An 18,879-nucleotide genomic window follows, 5' to 3' on the forward strand; every position below is an offset into this window, starting at 1 on the left:
GAGTTACTGGAACTACTCACTGGGTCCAAAAGCATGCATTTTATTTGGAAATTATGGATTTTTGCTGAGGAATGTGCACTTCAGCATCTTGACATTAATTCCAATCACAGGATAAGCATCAGTCTCTGTTAGATAACAGTATCGTTGCACCGAGATCCTGATTACTTCTGGTTTTGCATCTTGCCTCTCCAGAAATGCTAGTCAGGTTTGGCTTGTTTCCGATGTAGGGACTAGAATACAGGAATTCCTTAATTAATGCAATCTCTGACACAAGAGCCAAGGCCTCTGCATATGGAAGATGACGTGGAGCGTCAGTAATGGCAATACAAGATACATGCCCCCTCCTTTCACCCCTTCACCCTGCACTTCCCGGATCTCTATCAGAGAGAGACAGAAGGTGGTTACAGGAACTCTGCATCTGCTCCGATTAATTTCTTTGCAATGGTGTTTCTGTGGCTCTGATGAACAGCGCTAAGAAGAAGAAAAAAAGATCTACGTAGGACAGATGCTAGCTAAACAAAGAAAAAATTTTTAACACAAAAGAAATGAGAAACACAAGTCATGGTCTTTATCAGGAGATGTTTTAGAACGGCTTACACAGGCACACAAGCAGAAGAACGTAATCTCAAACTAAGGCCCAGTCTGTGGATGAAAAATCAACGTACACCCACTAAACCATCTGCGAGGCTCTGCCTCAACAGGAAGATTTCAGCCTCTGTTGACGTCAGTGAAAAGTCCATGTTGGATCAGTCTGTATGATCACAACCGCCTGAAGTCTGTCCTGCAAGCAGAGAGACACGAAAACGTTACTCAGAATGACACAGGATGAGGAGAGCTCAGGGTAGGAGCACAGCACACAGGCATTTTTATACTAACAGCTGTTCTCTGCTACACGAGTAAGAACTGTGCTGTCAACTTTGTGTCCACATACCTTATTGTTGCTGTCAATATTCAGAAAATAACGCCCAAAAGTGTTGATAACCGCCTAACCGTCCTCAGAAAGACGCTTCTGTCAAGGGGGAAGCCCTTACACGAGGATGCTAGCTCCCACCCGCAGACTCGGGCTCCGAAACCCCGGGTGCGCGCTTGGCGGCCCAACGCTCTCTCCCCCCGAGCCCGTGCCGGGCTGCGCCGCACCGCGGCGGCCCAGCCGCGGTCACTTCTCGCGTGGGCGCTGCCACGCACACCTCTCCTCCCCTCTGCTGTGCTGTTCGTGCGCAATACACGGCTGCCTGCGCCCTCACGAACCCCCAACGCCCAGGGGCCGGGCCGGGCCAGGCCAGGCGACCTCCAGAGACCCGAAACCGGCTCCGGGAAACCTTTATTTAAACGAGCTGAGGAAAAACGCGCGGTACGAACGCGGCGGGAGGAACACGAGGGGATCCCGCGGCCAAGCGCCTCCTCCTCCGCACCGACCCGACGGCCGTGCCGCCGCGCCAGCCCTACCCCCGCCTTGCCCCCCCCGCGGCCGTTTGTTACCGCGCGCGTTCAAACCCCCGCCCCTCGCCGTCAAGTCTCGCGAGGGCGGGGGCAGCCGGCGCGCGGGCCGCGCCATGTCGGAGCCTGGTCGGCGCAGCCCGGGCCCCTCCCCCCGCCGCGCGCCCGGCGGCCTCAGCGCCCCGCACTGAGCGTGCGGCGCAGCCCGCCTATCCCGGAAGCGCTTCTCGGCCGCGCGCCGCGCTCCAGGCCCCCCTCCCCCTCTCCCTCTCCCCCCCCCCTCTCGCGGAGACCCGGAGCCGCCCGGAGAACGCCCCCCCCTCCCCAGCTCCGCGCGCCCTCACCGGGGGGGGCACGCGCCTCTCCCTCCCTCCCTCCCTCCCCCCCGCCCCCGGCCGGCTCGCGCCCAGGAGGAGCGGGGGGGCCCGCGCGGGGCGCCTCGCGTGCCGCCCCCCTCCAACGGTCGCCGTCCCGGAGGCCCGGGGCAGAGCCGAGGGGCCGGCCGAGCGGGCGGGCATGCAGCCGCCGGAGCCGAGCCCCCAGCGCAGCACGGTGAGGGGGGGCAGGTCCCGGGGTCGGGGCGGGGGGGAGGGACGAGGGGGAGGCGTGTGGGGGCTGAATTTGGGGCGCGCAGGGCTGCCCGCTGCCGGGGGTGCCCCGTCGGGGAGGGAGGCTCAGGAGCGAGTGGGGGGTGATACCCCCGTGCTACCCCCTGTTCCGCCGGGTGTGGGGTGACCCTTACCCCCCCCCCCTCCCCCCGGCCAAGGGAGAGGCGGGCTGGAGCCGGCGGTTCCCCGTCGGCCGTCCGGGAGGAGACGGACCGCCCCGGGGGAGAGGACCTCAGCACGGGGGGATCCGCTGGGGCGCGGGGTGTGCGGGGGCAAGGGTGTGGTGATGGGAGGGTGCTCGTGTTGATCCTGGCTCTTGTTTTGCTGCCGCACTCCCACGCACCGAGCAGAGAAAACTTTGGTCTTTGTTTTTGGAGCCCTTCGGAGAGGGTGGCTGGTTGACTGCCCGGAGATCCTATGCGGGTGTCCACTTAGCAGGGGCTGTGGTGTCTGCCGGCCCACGGATGCTGTTCTTGGGGGGGGGGGGGAAGCCAACTAAATTCGCCGGTAAAAGAGCTGCTAGTGCCTCTTCGATACGTTGACTGCAGTATGATGCTGCTGCTGTGGTTTGGCTCTGGAGATGGAAGGCCCCCAAAGGTAGCAAGGCCTTCGTTATGCTCTGTCCAGAGTCTTGTCTTCAGGTCAGATTTGAGATCTTACCGGTTGTTTATATTGGCTGCTGGGAAGAATAGCTTGAGTTTTGTTTGGGTTGTTTTTTAATATAGGTGGCTATGGTGGAAGGATGCTACTATTATTTATGGCTTGATACTGTTCCAGCGTTAGTGTTTGACTATGCAGTTGGTGTGTTTTCCCCTAGTTCAAACATGACTTGTGATGTAACATTGGCTCTTCTCTCCCTTGCTTTAGCAAGGAGAAAACAAGGAGAGGAAAGGCAGTTGCTTAGATGGTTTGAGAGTAACTATGCTTTGGAGTTTGGTAGAGAATCCCTGTCACCAAAAAAATGGAATGGCCCAGGTATGCCACACTGGAAGGTAACGGAAAAACTTAAAGCAAGATGCTATGTTCAGGTCAATATGCATAAAACTGTCATTGAAGGTTTCGGTGGTAACTAATTTGAAGATGCTATTAATAGTCTATTAATGTCTTTATAGCTAATGAATACAGTAAATATTAGCTAAATAAAGAAATTGGCTAAAAATATAGCTATTTGTAATGCTTTTATAATAACTACATGTCAAGATTTTTCAGCTTGATGTTGTACAGTAGCTTTCCTTTTCCCCTCCTCTTCTGTTCTAAATAAATATTGAGAGTGGATAGGACGACCCATCCCACTGATGTATTGATAGGTGTCTGTTATTTTTAGTGGTGGTGCTCACTGTTACAAAACTGAGTAGTAATGGTTTGTTTATAGGCTTATGTTCTGTAACAGGTCCACTTGACCAGTTCTGTTTTCAGAGGGCTTAGTATAAAAGAACTCCTAAAACTTACAGGTAAAGCCTGCATGGTCAAAGGTCAGTGTCCTTTTTTTTTTTTTTCCCCAGATCTGTGAGAAGAGCACTACTTTCTTCTGCCCCTTGTTAAGTGTATTTTCAGTTAACATATTTCATGTAAAAAGAAGAAATGTTAAATTCATTTCCTCTCAGTAGTGAGAGAGGAACAGGATTCTTAAAAATAAAGTATTTCACAACGTTTGTTAAAGCCTGCCCTTTGTCCTGTCTTGTGAATGGTGTCAGTTGATAGCAGCAATCTGAAGAGTGCCGTAACAGCCTGTATTAATGTATATATAGACTGTCTCAGTTCATCCATAAAATGACTAACGTATCAAATTTTATACACGTTAGTAAAGGATAATAAAATCAGCATTTAAGTCTGCCTTTAATGTTAAATCTTTTTGTTTAGGTACAGTGAGTTGGATAAGTGTGATGGATGCATATTATGAAACTATACTTTTATGATGTATTTTTATCTGGCTTGGGTCATAACCTTTACTATAAGTGATTGCAGATAAATGTAAAGAGGGTATTGTGAGATCTGTGTCCATTCTTTCTTGTTTCCTGGATCTCATCGAGGCTCCTTTTTCCTTCCATTAGTCGTCACCTTGAGGAAGACAAGATAAGTTGAATAGGTGTTGTGAAAACATGCCGCCTTTTCCACCCAACTTTGGTGGTATGTCTGTGCTGATACCTGTCCGTTGAGTTGCAGAGGAGTAATGGTAAATGGTAATCCTTATGGTAAAGGATTCCATTGAAGTCATCCAAGAAAATACATTAATATGATTCTTAAGGTTATCTGGTAGTAGCTTGTCTCTTTCTGTCCCCTCTGAAAAATCAAGTAATGCTTAAATGAAGTTAAGTTTTTGGTTGCGCTGGTCTGTAGATGCTTTCTCCTGACTTTAATCCTGTGATGATTCATTTTGACTGTATTTTTAAATAACATAAGTAGCCTCAGAGTATGACCTGCAAAAGTATTCTGGGTTAGGGTCAGAGTTACATGTTTCTGTATGTACTACAGTATATAATAAATATGAAACTTAAGAAGACGTTTTATTGAGCTTTTTTCTAAGAGCTGTATCTTCAAGTGGGATGATAGTTCAAATCTTTACTTCTACAGCTGCAATGTTTTGGCAAAATCACTAACAATACAAGCAAAAGCCTTTGATTTACTTCTTTGACACCAAAGATATTTTAGTGATGATCCAAACATTGAGTAAATGATCAAATCTAGTAAATTTTGGATAGTGTCAAGTCTATCATGTATGCTTAGTCATCCCACTCAACTATGGTATGACACATTTTGCTCTAGGAGTGTCTGTATGATGCTCTTCTTTCCACTGCTGTGAGCTGAAGTAGGTGCAGTGCCTGGTGTGTATGTACCTATGTGTGCACATATAAATGTAAGTAAAGGTACTTGCAGTGAAAGAGTTATTTTTGTTATATGGTACATTTAAAAGGCAGGTGGCAAATGGAGACAGTGAAACTAGGAGAGAGTTTATACAAAGTCTCAAACTTGTTCCTAAGCACCTTTTGGACTACTTTTGAGTAGTGTAGTGTTTCAAGTTACAAGGTAGAAATATTTGTGACTTGTGGTTTTGCAATATTTTTTCCTATCCCTGTTACTGTCTTTACTCAAACAGAAAAGTAAAGCTAAACTGGAAATTGGTGGTGCTGCCTAGTGCAGTAAACTGATGTTAGGGTATTACTTTCAAATCCCTGCCAAACTTTTCTGGTATTATTTGTATTTTTTTGCAAGTTGGAGCTATCCTTTGGTTATGTATATAATGTAAATTTTCTGTAGACTGTTATTTCTGTATGGGCATAATAGACTAAAATATTGTCTGAAGGACGATATTGGCTGCCTTGTTCTTGCGAAAGACCAGGAATCGTTTTGTTGAGATTGAATGTGCGGTGATGTCATGGTGCCAATTCGTATGTGTGAAGCATTCTTTCTAATTGGAAAGACAAGAGTTTTGAAATACTTGTTTAGACTCACGTATGCAAATGTTGAAGGTGTTGGTTGAAAACATTTCCAGAACAGGTTCTTGTACTCTGCCAAAAATTAAAGTATCAAAGTTGTCCTTTGAAAGGCTTTCAAATTGTGAATATGCTAGTAACACTATGCAAATTTGTCTCCCCAGCTTCAGATAAATGATGTAGGTCCATCCTGATAGTGTAGATGGTTCTGTGGTACTGAGTATCCATTCTGAGTATCTCTTATTCTGTATGAGGTGGATAGTTGGTCAGTGACATGTGTTATGTCAGTGCTTAAAAAGATGGCACTGTTGTGTTAGTATCCAGGAGACTCATGTGCACAACTACTGGAAAAAACATCACTGAAGCCTTTTTATTGACATGAGAAGCTGAAATACATCTGGCAAAATTCAGTATGCAGTAAGAAGGTGAGACAAAGTTACAATGTTGCTAATAAACCATACAGATCAAGGTGGGGAGTTCTTAATATTTGGGTTTTTTTCTTGTGCTTTTTCTCTTTTTGAAGATTAATTATGCTAGCTAGATCACACTGTGTGTGCGTCTCAGTTTAATGTCAGAGTGGAACTAACATTTCAATATTTGTACACCCCATGATAACTACGTTGAATGTTTCTCCCTCTTCAAGTACTCTTTTGTAATAGCTAGCATAGCACTATAGTATAAAAGTGAAAAATGTCATCTCTGTTAAGGTGGTATACAGCTTGGTCTTCTTAAGAAGCATTAGTTCTTGAGTTCCAGGTGGGCTTTATTTTATTCAGGGCCTGAATTTAAAGTAGTGGTGTTTTAAAAGCATCTTCGGTGTATTACCAGGTTTCGTCCTAACCTAGTTCTAATGTAAGGAAAATTACTTCTCCTTTTGCTCTTTTCAGAGGATGGTATAAAGCAGGATGGCTTCGTAAGCAAACAGTAAAGCTACAGAATAGAGAATAAAGGTCATTCTGCTATAGTAGTGTTCAGTAACCTGACTGTCACAGCTTAAGTATAGATGTTTTCCTACCTGCGCGTGGGCTTGCTGGTGGATAATTAAGAATGTTTTCTTAAAAACACCTTTCAGCAGATTATGTTCAATCAATCATATTCCACAGTCAATACGCTTTAATGAAAGACTTGCTTTCAAATGAAATTGTATATACACACTAAAGCGTATATTAATTTGAAAAGTGGATCAATTTCTCTGAAATCATGGTTGATGTAGCGATACTTTTAGAAAAAAATTCTAATACTATCAGTATTTGTCTTGGATGTTGTGGCAGAAAAAAATTGGATACTTTTCTAAAAGGTATTCAGTGTTGACTGTTTCTTGGTATCAGATTTGGTAACAAGATCCACAGCAGTGCTAGTATTTTAAACTCGTTGCAGCTTTAAGCTTTCATTTTTCCCTTCCTTGGTTATGTTCTAATGTAATTTGTCCTGAAGTCTCATCTGTTTGAACAATTCATACTGGTTTACAATGTCACAACTTACCAAAAATAGCTCGCAAAAGGCTTGTTTTGTTCTATGTATGTCATAGTATTTGTCACATTGGTATAAATCCTCAAGTATAATTCTTTTTGTTATGTGGGGAGTTTGTATACTTTGGCTTAACTCAAGCTCTGGACCTTTTTTCCTAGCACTTGAAAGAGTTACGGATTTGTTTTCTTTGGTTTTTTTGGCATTTGGCATGGGATCAATAATAGTTCAGAACAAGTAGAGGGGGTTGTTTTTTGTTGGGTTTTTTTTTTCACCTGGGTGTTGTGAAAGTTCTGTAAGGAATGTAAAATTTGACTTTCATGTTGATGTTCTTGAAGATCAGCTTGCAGAAGTAGTAAGCCAGGCCCTAGGTCTTTTGTGAAGCATTGCTGTTGAAATGTATCTGCCTTTCTTTCCTGAAATTCTTAGATTATCTTGATGGAATAGTAATTCTTACTGTAACGTTGCTAATGTCAGATCAAAAAAGACATGTCCGGATAAGACAAAGTGTTAATTTGGTACAATTTCACTCTGTTGCTTCATATCTTCTCAAAAAATGTTAATAGGATAGATTTCTACTAGCAAGCATTTCTACATCAAATATCATCTTTCTTCCCACTGCTGACTTGAAGGTGGTAATTTTTATTATTTTCTGAAATGCCACTATATGTCCTTTCCTGGTACAAATCAAGTTTTTGCTGCTAGGTGATCCGGTAGTGTACAGATGTGACTTTAGTAATCCTGGAATTGTCAAGTAAGTGTTGTAACTGAACTCAGAACACTTATATGACATTATATTTAAAAAGAGACATTTTTGTCAGTGCTTTTGTAGATTAGCATGGGTTTTGCAACTCATTAGTAAGTTTGAAATGGACAGCATGGGGTAACAGTTATTTTAGTCTGGGTCTCTGCTTCGTTTCCTGCTGTTAGGACAGCATTGTGAAAATGTGGTTATAGAAGTTTGCTTGCTGTTCCTTCTTCATGAGCATCAGGGTTTTATGCAGGTATTTCAGAACAGATCTCACTGTTGGTCTGCAAATGCTTTGTGTGTTATGAGCTTAGGAGTTTTTTGAACAACTGTTCAGGATGATGTATGCAGTTTCGTACTTTCTCTTGCTTCTACACTGAAGACGTTAGCCTTCGATGTGTACCGATTTCAGCAGCAGGTAGTGACAGTGAGATAAGTCCCTGTTCACATCCACCTTCCTTCTGTGTTGGTTTGAGCTTATTAGCATTTTTTGTAACAAACATATTCTTCTATTATTGTTTTCTTGGAATATCCAGTTTAAAGGAAGAGGGGGCAGAAAGGGAAAGCAGTTTCTACCATATCTGTTGCAGCAGAATTAAGTTTATAAATGGCGGAATGTAGACCCTCTCAAATGAAATCTGCCTCTTTGCTTTTGAAGCCCTTTCTCTAGATACAGTAAATGCTTCTTTTGCTTTAAAGAAAGTTCCAAGTCAAGTAAATGTTCTACCTGCCTATCCTTTTCCAGATTTGGGAGTTGAGGTAAATGAGGCTGAACGTAGCCTTAGGCCTAAGAGAGACCTAAGTGAGATCAGGTTTTTTGATCTGACTTCAGAATTGATTTTCTACTCTATTAAAAAAAGAGAGACAGAGAGAAAAAGGGTCAAAAAGTCACCAAAGTGTTGAAATAGAGTTCCTTCATCTAGGAGTAAGGGGTCTGTGAGAAGGGAGAATTAGTGGCTTCTGCAGAGCACAACTTTTTAAGTTTTCTGAAAACAAGAAAGAAACTTGTTCTCAGCAACTCTGTACAGCAGGTCTTGATGGTTTTAGTACCATTAGCTGAATGACATCTTCCTATAGTAATGCGGACATTGAGGGACCTTCACTGATCTTTCCTGTTGTTACTCAGTGAGGCACTAGTACCAACAACACAGACGTTGTGGGTACTGTGACAAACAGTACTTCTATTTCTGGAGGAACACCCAGTCACTTGAAAGCTGCTTTTCCCTACCTGAGACCACTTTCTGTGAAAGTTGTAACAAAAATGCATGACAGGTCTCCTAGGAGCATATGTTACCCAAGATGTGCTCAGGGCACAGAGGCAGCAGCTTGTGTTGTTTGGTTCTTAGCTCCATAGTTCAGTTCTGGGCTTTTCATTTTCAGAAGTCCTGGTGCAGTTTGTTCTCATGTACACCTGCTAGTGAGAGGTCGAAACACAGCATTAGTGGACAGGCGTCTTCAGTCTGATGGAGTATTCCCGTCCTAGAAACAACAGAAAAGATGAGGGAAGAGCTCCTACTTCTCTGACCTTTTAAGGAATCCATATCTTCTCAAGGAGAAGATTCTGCTTACTCTTCTGGTGGTTGGGAGAGGTGGAGAAAATGTTTTATTGCCAGTCTTGGACTCACTGAAGCGGTCTCTGTGGGAACTGCTGATCACGGACTTGATATCTCTAAGAACTGGATGAAGGGGAAGTGGTGTTAGGGAACTGTCAGGAAAGGATCAAAAGAGGTTTGATTCTATTCTTCTGTGAATCCAGTTTAAAAAAAAGAAACCACCACAAAACCAAACAAAAAACCAGTCCTTTTCTGTCCCCTCCCCCCCATTGATTCCTATTAAAATCTGCATCATAGATCATTGTATAGTCCATCTTTCTGTAAAGAAGTCTAAAGAATTCTCTTAATGTCTCTTGTATTTGAAAGGTCCAAAAGGCAAGGGTTTCGTAAGTACTTAGAGTGCTAGAAGAAGGGGGGGGGGGGGGGAAGGTTTAAGTATATTTCTTTGATTTATAGTCTTTTCAGGAGGGAAGAACTTAGTTATGACATTAACATTTTAGTATCTCTTGTTCTTATGTTTTTATTATGTGATAGAACACAGATTCCAGAAAGTACAGATGTGTCTTAGGGTAAAAGTTGTGCTCTCATGACAGTGGCAAATTTCTGCTTTGGGGCTACTCTGAATGAATTTGCCTGAGCATAATCATTGGTCTACTGTATCTACTTGTCCATTCACAGAATATTTGAGTTTAAGCTTTGTCAGTAGTAGTTTATAGTAAAGGCTACTGATATTTTGAATTAGTTCGTAAATGCTACTTTCTCAATTGAGCTTGTTTATATACTTTTTTTGCCACTGTTGGTTGTATTGCCATCAGTAAAAATGGTTATGATGACTGCCACATGCTTATGTAAGCTGTACTCATTTCTAAATGAAACTAATTATGGTACAGGCTATTTAGTCTGTTCAGAAAATGAAAACTCTACGTGCTTAGGGGGAATGCATTTAGACTTGCTTAGAACTTTCTTTTGTCTGCTTTCCCCAAGTCTTTTTTTTTTTTTTTTTAACTGCAGTTGGTTGGGGGGGGGGGTTGTTTGTTTTCTTTTCCCAGCAAGTGTATGGTATACTTAAACTTGTAGGGCAAGTTATTTCTGTGTATAGTAGACTTTGTCAATTATGTAAACATGTTACATAATCATAAATAATCTGAAATTTTATTAAACTATAAGAAATTTCAAGCAATCACAAAAACTTGATGTTTCGGATTATTGTGTTCATGAGTAGCGATGATCCCATGTTATGTAGTATGAGCATCTTAGTTCCTTATTTACCTGATAGTATGTATAGCATGCCAGAATGCTACTAGAAGACTAACCAGTAGATGGGTATGCTACAAAAAATTTGCTGGATTTTTTTGCAATTTTCAGGAAGAATTGTGGTGGTTATTTCAGGAATGCATTCTTAAAAAGCAGTAAAATAGTTGTATTGCAATTGTATTAAACAGTATTTAACTAGGGTTCCTTCGATGGTTAATTACATTGCTAGTTATGAAAAAAAGAATGCTTAAACATTAAATGAATTTACTAAGTTTTAAACCTCAAGATTGAATTATAATAGGTTATTATTATGCATATGTTTGAGTACATATAATTTGTTCTTTTTATGAAATAAGTTACAGATAGTCAAAGATGAGTAACTTCTGAATGTATTAATGTAATTGTAAAATTTTCTGCTGAATAACTCTTCAGGAGGGATCTGTGAGGATTGCAAATTTCTTTTTAGGTGTTTGATTTAATGACACTTTCATGACACTAGATTAAACTCATATCACTTCTATGCATCTCATTAAAATACTAACATTTTTCAAGCACAATATAGGCATTTTGCATAGTTTACCCTTCTGTTTGGGTTATTTTCTCTGTTCTGTGATTCTTCTTGTTTACTAATCCCTGAAATTCATTCACAACTAATCCGGACTGATAGCTTTGGTTTCTTTGTGGTCAAGGCTAAGAACTCTTCCTGATTCTTCCAAATAAAAAAGAAAATGAAGCATCAGAAAGGCAGGTTTTCAAGGAAGTTCGGAACAATCAACCCTCTCTAAGGTTTAGGTTCCTGGCTTGCTTGAATGTAGATCATTTCACAGGGATACTGATTGTTCTATCATTTAACCTTGAAAATTAGACTTCTAGAAATGTTATCTGTTTTTGTTCAGTGTCTAAAACACTACATATGACTAACCAGATATATTGGTTGCAACCAGAACTATTGGTTGCATAGTTGGTTGCAACTATGAGGTGCCTGTGTGTCCCAGAAGGAAATTTGCTAAATGGAATGAAATATTTATGACTTGGGCTGCTTTCATAATGGGATAGTCTAATTTGTAATAGTCTTTTCTGTCTTACCTAAAGGGAGAATCTGCTTTTGAGATCTTCCTGGTGAAATCTCGTCGTTGACCGTTTTGATCTAACACTCTCTCTCACCCCTGGCTGCCTGCTTCTGTCTCAGTGTTTTGTATCTGATTATGGCACAGGGTGTCATGGGGTTTTGAGGTGAATCGGGGAGCTGATCCAGACTGAGCTAGTATTTAGGGTTTGTAAATCAAAGTTCAGCTTTAATAATGTTCAGTTTGCTGTTTAGACCCTAAACGTTTGTGCCAGTGCATTGGGAGGAGCAAGCATTCAAAGGAAAGGAGAAGCAAATTCTTTATTCAGAATTATTGTGTTTTTGCTGGTTTAAAGTGATTATGAAACAGTCAGATGAGACTTCCTATGTGATAGTTGTCTCTTGTGGAAACACCCAGAGTTTGTGCCATAGCTAAGCATTTTATGCCGATAAATACTTCCCTGGACAAAGAGATTTTTTTTTTTCCTCCAAAACTTATTTCCTGAAGTTAAAGGGGTTTTGTGTCTAATACTCACTTGTTTCAATTTTTAATGTTTTTCAGAGTTCAACAACAATAGCAAAACCCCCTCTCTTTTTCTGGTATTGCTGTTGTTTGTTTGGTGTTCTCAGTTGTGACACCGTATACTGGAGAAAAAAATGGATGGATTTGGATGTTCAGTATTTCTTTTCCCTTATAACTGCCTATTTCTGTCTCTCTGCATAGAAGGGAAGTAGACTGCAGCCCTATGCTCCCTGTTAAAAAAGTTTGTAAGAAGCTTGATGTTTGGGTGTAGTTATGGTTGTAATTTTTGGTGGTGGTTTTTTTTCCCTTATGTTAATTATTTTGCACTTCTGATGTTTAAGAATTTATTTTCTTCTCCCTTTTTTTCTGGAAATAGCATTCAATAGCACCTTAATCAGAAGTTCTAATATTACAGAATTTACTAGTAATTTAAGTCTTTCTACTGACTTTCAGACTAGCCTAGGTTACATCTATTCTATTATATACTCTTCTCTAGAGACATATTTGTTAACGTTAGTAATTTAAAAACTGACTTAAAATGTAAAATACATTTGAAAGTTCAGTTTTATTTAGGTAAAAGCAGTTGTATAAACAATTCTGTAAATTAGAAACATGTCATTCTGAATTCTAGTAATGAGATTTCCTTTAATTCTTTGGCTCTTATTTGAAAGTAATAATTTGAATTTTAAAATTTGCTTTTTGTAATAAATTATTAAAAATTCTCACCCTGCATACAATTGAAGCATGCTCGTTATGATTCTTTCATGATGGTGTTCAATTATTGACAAGTTTGGTGTACATAGTGAATACTTTGACATAAATAAGTAGATAGTCAATACTACAGTGTTTGAACTTGTAGCTTAAGCAGATGCCTGTTTTTCTTTATGTTCTTTCTGTGTAGTTTCTGTTTATTCTGGAATCAGTTAAGCTGATTTGAGCATGTATAACTACATAAAGAATGTCTTTACTCTTACGCATACTTGGAAATTTGTTTATTATAAAGGCAGTGTCTCATTAGAAGAGTGCTTTGTCTGTGTCCAGTTAATTTACTTTTCAAATATGTAGAAAGTTGCTCTTCTGATCAAAGTGAATGGTTGGGTGTAGAAACCTGACAAATTATCAAAGTAATAGGGATCCTGTATTTGAGCAAGTATGTGCAGAGTTCAATGTGCATTTTCTTTTACAAGTGTTCAAATTTGTGTGAAATATATTTTTAATTAACTTGACAATTAGACAAAACATGTAATAAGATAGTTGAATTAAGAGTAACTCCACAGGTTAAACTGTTTACACAATAATGGAGAATTAGTGGGCCTTGAGTGTCCGAGGTCTTGTGTATAGCCTGAATGGAGCCTAGTAATCCTTGGCAGAAAAATTTGCTAAAATACTATATTATTATGTAAATCTGGTGACTGGGGATTCTTTTGATTGTGGTTCTCAGGTAAATAGCGTTTTGAAAAAAGATTCCACTCTTTTTTAGCCAAGAAAAACCCCAAACTTTAAGCAGTACTGAATTTGGTTTACTATAATGGAAAACTGGTGATGTGAAATAGCTGTTAAGGTAAGAATCAGTAAGGGTTTTTAAAAAGGTAAATTATCTTTGTTTTTTAAATCTGATGCTGAATCAAAGGAACAGGCATCTTACAGAGCTATCTAAATACTTAATTTGTATATTTCTCCAGCAATGGGAAGGAACAAGAGAATCTTCATATGATCTGTTGTCTAACTTAACAGGTCTGTTACAGCATTGCTCAGCTCGTCTGGCCATTCAGGTATCGAAAACCCAAGTTTTAAATACACAGTCCTATTTAGCAGAATTATTTTTAAAATGTGCTTATTTATAGCATTTTAGAAGTATGTTTATATCTAATTTTCAGATAGGTTTGAATTCTGTTTCAAAATAAAGTAATAGTGTTTTATTGTCTGGAAGTCTAGCATTGCTTTTCATCCTATAGGGAAAGAATGACATGGAGAACAAAATAGATACACTTCTGAATAAGGCTTGTGCTTAAGCAGCACTATAAATGTCAAAGATGTTCAGCTCCTTCCCTCTCCTCCCTCTCTTCTAAAAGCAGAGAAAACCCAAAGGATACACTTGAGTCCAGGTCATGCGAATGCTTAGAACTGTGATTTGTTTGTGTTTAACGCTTGCGAGAATTCTGAAGAAGTCACTGGGCTGTTTGGTTAAGCAGAGGCTGTGACTACTCATGCTATGATTTCAGAATCAAGGCATCAGATTACAGTGTTATTTTAATGTATTTTTGCTTTCAGCTGGTTTTTTGGTTCTGAAATGTACAAATCTGTCACTTTGTGCTGCTTGTGTCTAGGGCAGACACTATTTGTCAGTTACGGGCTTCAGGGGAATACTCTGGTGGCAGTGTGATGGTGGCTGGCAGGGGGATGACTGCAAATTATTTTAAACTTTAGATTTTTCTGCTGTCTAACATCCTGTTGTATACAAGACTGCATTTGTTTTGCAGGGAGGTACATGACCTTGATTTTTTTCTCCTCTGTGTTCTCAGCAAATGATGCTCTTCTAAGACTCCAGGGAGTTAGACCAAAAGACCTGTGTTTCCGATTGGAAATTCTTAGTGTCTAAATGAAGAGCTGGGCATGCTCCATATTGCTACTCTACAAAACGTATGGACACTGCCACTTCTTAACAGTAAAGAAATTGGGAGATTGGTTAAAGAACTGACTTAATGCCACATCTCCTCCTTTGCTGCAGCATCTAAGCAAAGAAACCACTGTACCATATCAGGTGAAAGAAAGACTTCTAAGTTCTTGTAGCTTGCATCCGCAACCACTCAAACTATTGGATGGATATCTGTTGCACTCTTCTGTTCTTGTGAAGGCAAAGAACACTGAGCACAGCACAAATACTAGGGCAATTTTAGTGTAGTGTAAAGAATGTTTCAAGCGGTTCTCTTGCTACTGCTTTACCAAGTCATCTGCAAGACCCCATATATCCCATAAGAATGGACCGGTCTGTTGAAACAAAAACAGGGCAGTGCTTTTGAAGGATGTACCCACCTTGAGCTGCTGGACAGCATCTTCTTGTTTTAGAGAAGTGAAATAATCCAAACCTCTTTAAGAGTAGAATGAGTTAGTAACTATTTTAAGTTGAAGCTGTCTTTGAGCCCTATTTTTTTTTTTTCTTCTCCTAAAGCAGGATTATGAGGATAGCTTCTTAAAAGGGAAATGAAATCAGAGCGGTTTATCCTACCAACCTTAATGGAGTACAGTAGGGCAGATCAGTGTGGAAATGATCTGGCTTTAGAGAGATGCTGATTGCTTTTAGTGTTTAACATGCATGTTTAACTTACGTTTGGAAGAATATTTGTCATATAGAATAAAAATAAGGTATTTTAAAAACTGAAATTGTGAATACAGACTTTTGGGTGAAATGCTTTGAAAAGCCAAATACTACTTATTCCTGACGGTTTCAGAAGGTGTTTCTGTTTCATTTTGTCTCATATTCAGATTTATACCTACTTTTTTCTGTAGCTGTACCTGATGAAAGTGAAATTTGCTTGTCACTTCACCATCAGACAGCCATGCAGTGTCAACTGTGGAAAGACTAGCTAGTAAAGGACCTCTTTCCCTTTAATTTTTATACTGTAAGCCTGATTTTATAAAGCCACAGAGTTGTTTAACATGTTCTTGCTATAGCTTGTGATCACAGGCTCTGTGAAAGAGGGCTCTAGCTCCATCATCACAAAATTGGTCTTTTTACTCAGCTGTATGTAAAAAGTCATGCATGCTCCAGCCAGGAATTGTGCTAATCTCATCACTTGGATCTGAAATTTTCTGGCCTTGTACCAGACCAACAAAAATAAACAAATGTTATGTCTGGTGACCTGAATACTGACAACCTGCCTTTGCAGCCAGTGTCATTGAGTAACCAAGGTGTCAGGACCGCAAACACAGTTTTCCTTAACATACCAAAGTCATGACCGAAAGCCTCTGAGAGAGAGGTAAAGCATGGTCTTTAGAATCAGTTCGTGCTGTTATATAGCTCTGAGCGTCCTATGAGTGACTGTAATTCATAAAGCTTCTAATTTAATGTTAAATTGTTAGAAAAATCGGTTTCCAATCCTGTCCTCTGCCCAGCGCACACAGAAGAGCACAAAAGTTATTTGGCAATGTGAAGCGGAAATTAATATCATTTGTGGAAAAGTTCCATGTTGGTGGCTGCCCTTTTACTGCTGCTATCTGTAGTTTCTCAGCCTGCCCTCTCTGGTGTTAAAACACCTGATTTGGTGCCAGGCTTTCTGTAAGGAAGAGGATGCTCTAAAGCTTTTATCGAGTAAAGCTATTGGATACGGTTCAAGTCCTTTGAAGCTGTACAAGAATTTTGGCAGGAATGCATCAGTGCATTTTAGGATGAACAATTGTATTCGTATTCTGGTCTTTCCATTATCTGTTTTGGCTTGTCCTATTTTTGGCCTAAGATTATGGAACAAGTGGATGTGAAATACCTAGACTAGCTCATGGAGATCTGCCATTGAAACAGTTCCGCGGACAGGGCAGCTACAGCTTTATCTGAGTGTCAATTGTTTAAACATTACCTTATACTACTAAGGTTTCTCTCTGCAACAGTTACAACACAGACCTTGCTTATGGAAGGAGGGAAGCTCACAGCTTTCCTTCCACCAGGCTTTTTTTGTATCCTATTAGTATTTTTTTATAGAGAAGGCTGAAGCCAGTGCAGAATGAAAACATTTTAAAACGTCTGCATCTGTATAGTATCTAAGGCACATTTCCACAGGAAGTCAGTCTGGGGCTAAGCTGAGATAAAATTTTTTGTCTTAAAATAATGTTAATAGAAGATGAATGTGGCTGTAAAAGAAGACAAATTATGTTGCAGAAACAAACCCCTAATTTTAAGGCACTCTTTCCTCTCTGTCCCCAAAAGCAAAAGAAAAAAAAAAAGAGAGAAAAAGCTCAATCTAGGGTTTATATGACATCTGTATATATATATAGCTGCATACATATACGTATGCATACATATACATATATGTGTGTATGTATATATGTTGTTGGCACATGATGTTTTTATTTTAAGGTATCTTTTCTGTTTTGCTAGGAAATTGGATACAGCAATTCCTCAACTATGGCACACACTCAAGCATCTATAGATGTACACGTATGATTGTAGATAACCTCAATGTATTAATATGTTATAATTATATTGGAATAAACATATATAGATAAAATAGATACAATTAATGTTATGTGTAACCTCTTAATATGACCCCCTTTTGTCACACCCTTACAGGTGGGTATTCATGCAAAGACTTGTCAGAAGATACCACAAAATAGGCAAGGTTCATGTTACGGTTCCTTATCTTAACAGTTCTCCTGGAATGATAGAAAAGACAGGCATGCTGCATAACTTGTCCACCGTATTTTATAGCAATTAATCATGTCAAAGAAATTTACGTAGTCAAGCCACCAAAGCTTAATTCAACACTTCAAAAGTGGAAGTTGATGTTTCTGGTGTGTAGGGAGTATGTGGTCCATATTTCTCTGTACTGTGGATAATCTTTTGCATTGCTCTGTATTGACTCCTGTCTGTTCCTTGTTTTTTCTGTGTCTGCTCTCTCCTTGTTTCTGTCTTATTTTTTGTTCCTGTTTATATGCGCCTGTCCACTTCCCTCCTCTGTTTCCTCTGTGTAGAGTCATATCCTCCATTAGTATGTGTTTGCTGGGGATCCTGAAATGAGGTTTTCTCATCCCCTCACTCAACTCCATTTCTTTCTAATCTAGGGTTTTTCTTCTAGTTTAGGGTGGCCAAGGTGAGGAGAGGCTAGTAGTGGTCAGGCCAGAAACAGCGTTGCACAGGTGTTCGTGCTTCCCAGTACCGTTTTCTTTTCTTTTCTTTCTCAGCTGGTCATCTTGTGTATAAGAGTCATAGTGAATATAGTATGCAGGCAGTCTTTGCAATAGATGTTGCTTTTTGCACTGTTGTCAGTTATATGGGCCGCTAATAAACTTACACAGGTCATTTAAATTGAAACTAATGCTAGTTAGTATCTCCTTTTCTCTCTGCAGGAAAATGAATGCTTCTTTACAGGTATAAATATGCTTTGCAATCATTTTCTTATTGATGCAGAAAAATGTGAAAGTTTAAGACGGTGTGTTACAGAAATTGTTTGTGTCCTATCCTGCAACGTTCTTCCATATATGCAGTTATCAACAAAATGGAAATCTTTGATTCAGTCAGTGTATTCGATACAGAGTATTTTCTAGGTTTGTCATATAAAAACTCATCAGAGACTTAACAGAGAAATCGTACAACTTCGGTTATTTTTAACTGTTGTTTACAACACTATTACTGTTAGCCATCACAGAAGTCTGTCAGGGATATTTCAGAAGCAGGAAACCTGATGTTTAAACAGTTGAATTAAACAGGCTTAATTCAAATAGTTTGAGTTTTCTTTGGTAGCATAAACAATTACATTTTATTTTTTAAAGTTTCTGTTGTCATAGATCACTCATCCTATGGGTAATTCATGGCATGGTTGATTAAAAGGAGTGAATTTAAATTTTGCAGTTCTTGCACAGCGTCAGCTGACTCTGAGAGGATGGCCAAGCTTTTACTTCACTGTGAAATTGTTTGCTGAGCCACCCAAGTAAATCAAATAACTGGTTAAAAATTCAAATGGTATAGCCCTGAATGCATGAAGTGCAGCAGTGTGCCTTTTATGGAAATATCAACAGGCTCAGATAGCTAACGTGATTATGTTGCTTTTACTCTGCAAATAGACAGTAGTTTCTTTCAGATTT

At 40.0% G+C, this 18,879-nt stretch overlaps 1 protein-coding gene across 1 annotated transcript in view; it reads left to right on the top strand.

Moving 5' to 3' along the window:
- Positions 1–1,888: 1,888 nt before the first annotated feature.
- TAB3 (TGF-beta activated kinase 1 (MAP3K7) binding protein 3) overlaps positions 1,889–18,879 on the top strand; it is a 49,106-nt gene continuing 32,115 nt past the window's right edge. The window contains exon 1 of the mRNA XM_076355862.1: positions 1,889–1,989. The gene's annotated coding sequence lies outside the window, so the exon portion shown is untranslated. The remainder of the gene's footprint in view (positions 1,990–18,879) is intronic.

The sequence above is a fragment of the Aptenodytes patagonicus genome, chromosome 1 (assembly GCF_965638725.1).
Source record: "Aptenodytes patagonicus chromosome 1, bAptPat1.pri.cur, whole genome shotgun sequence".
NCBI classification, from domain to species: Eukaryota; Metazoa; Chordata; class Aves; order Sphenisciformes; family Spheniscidae; genus Aptenodytes; species Aptenodytes patagonicus.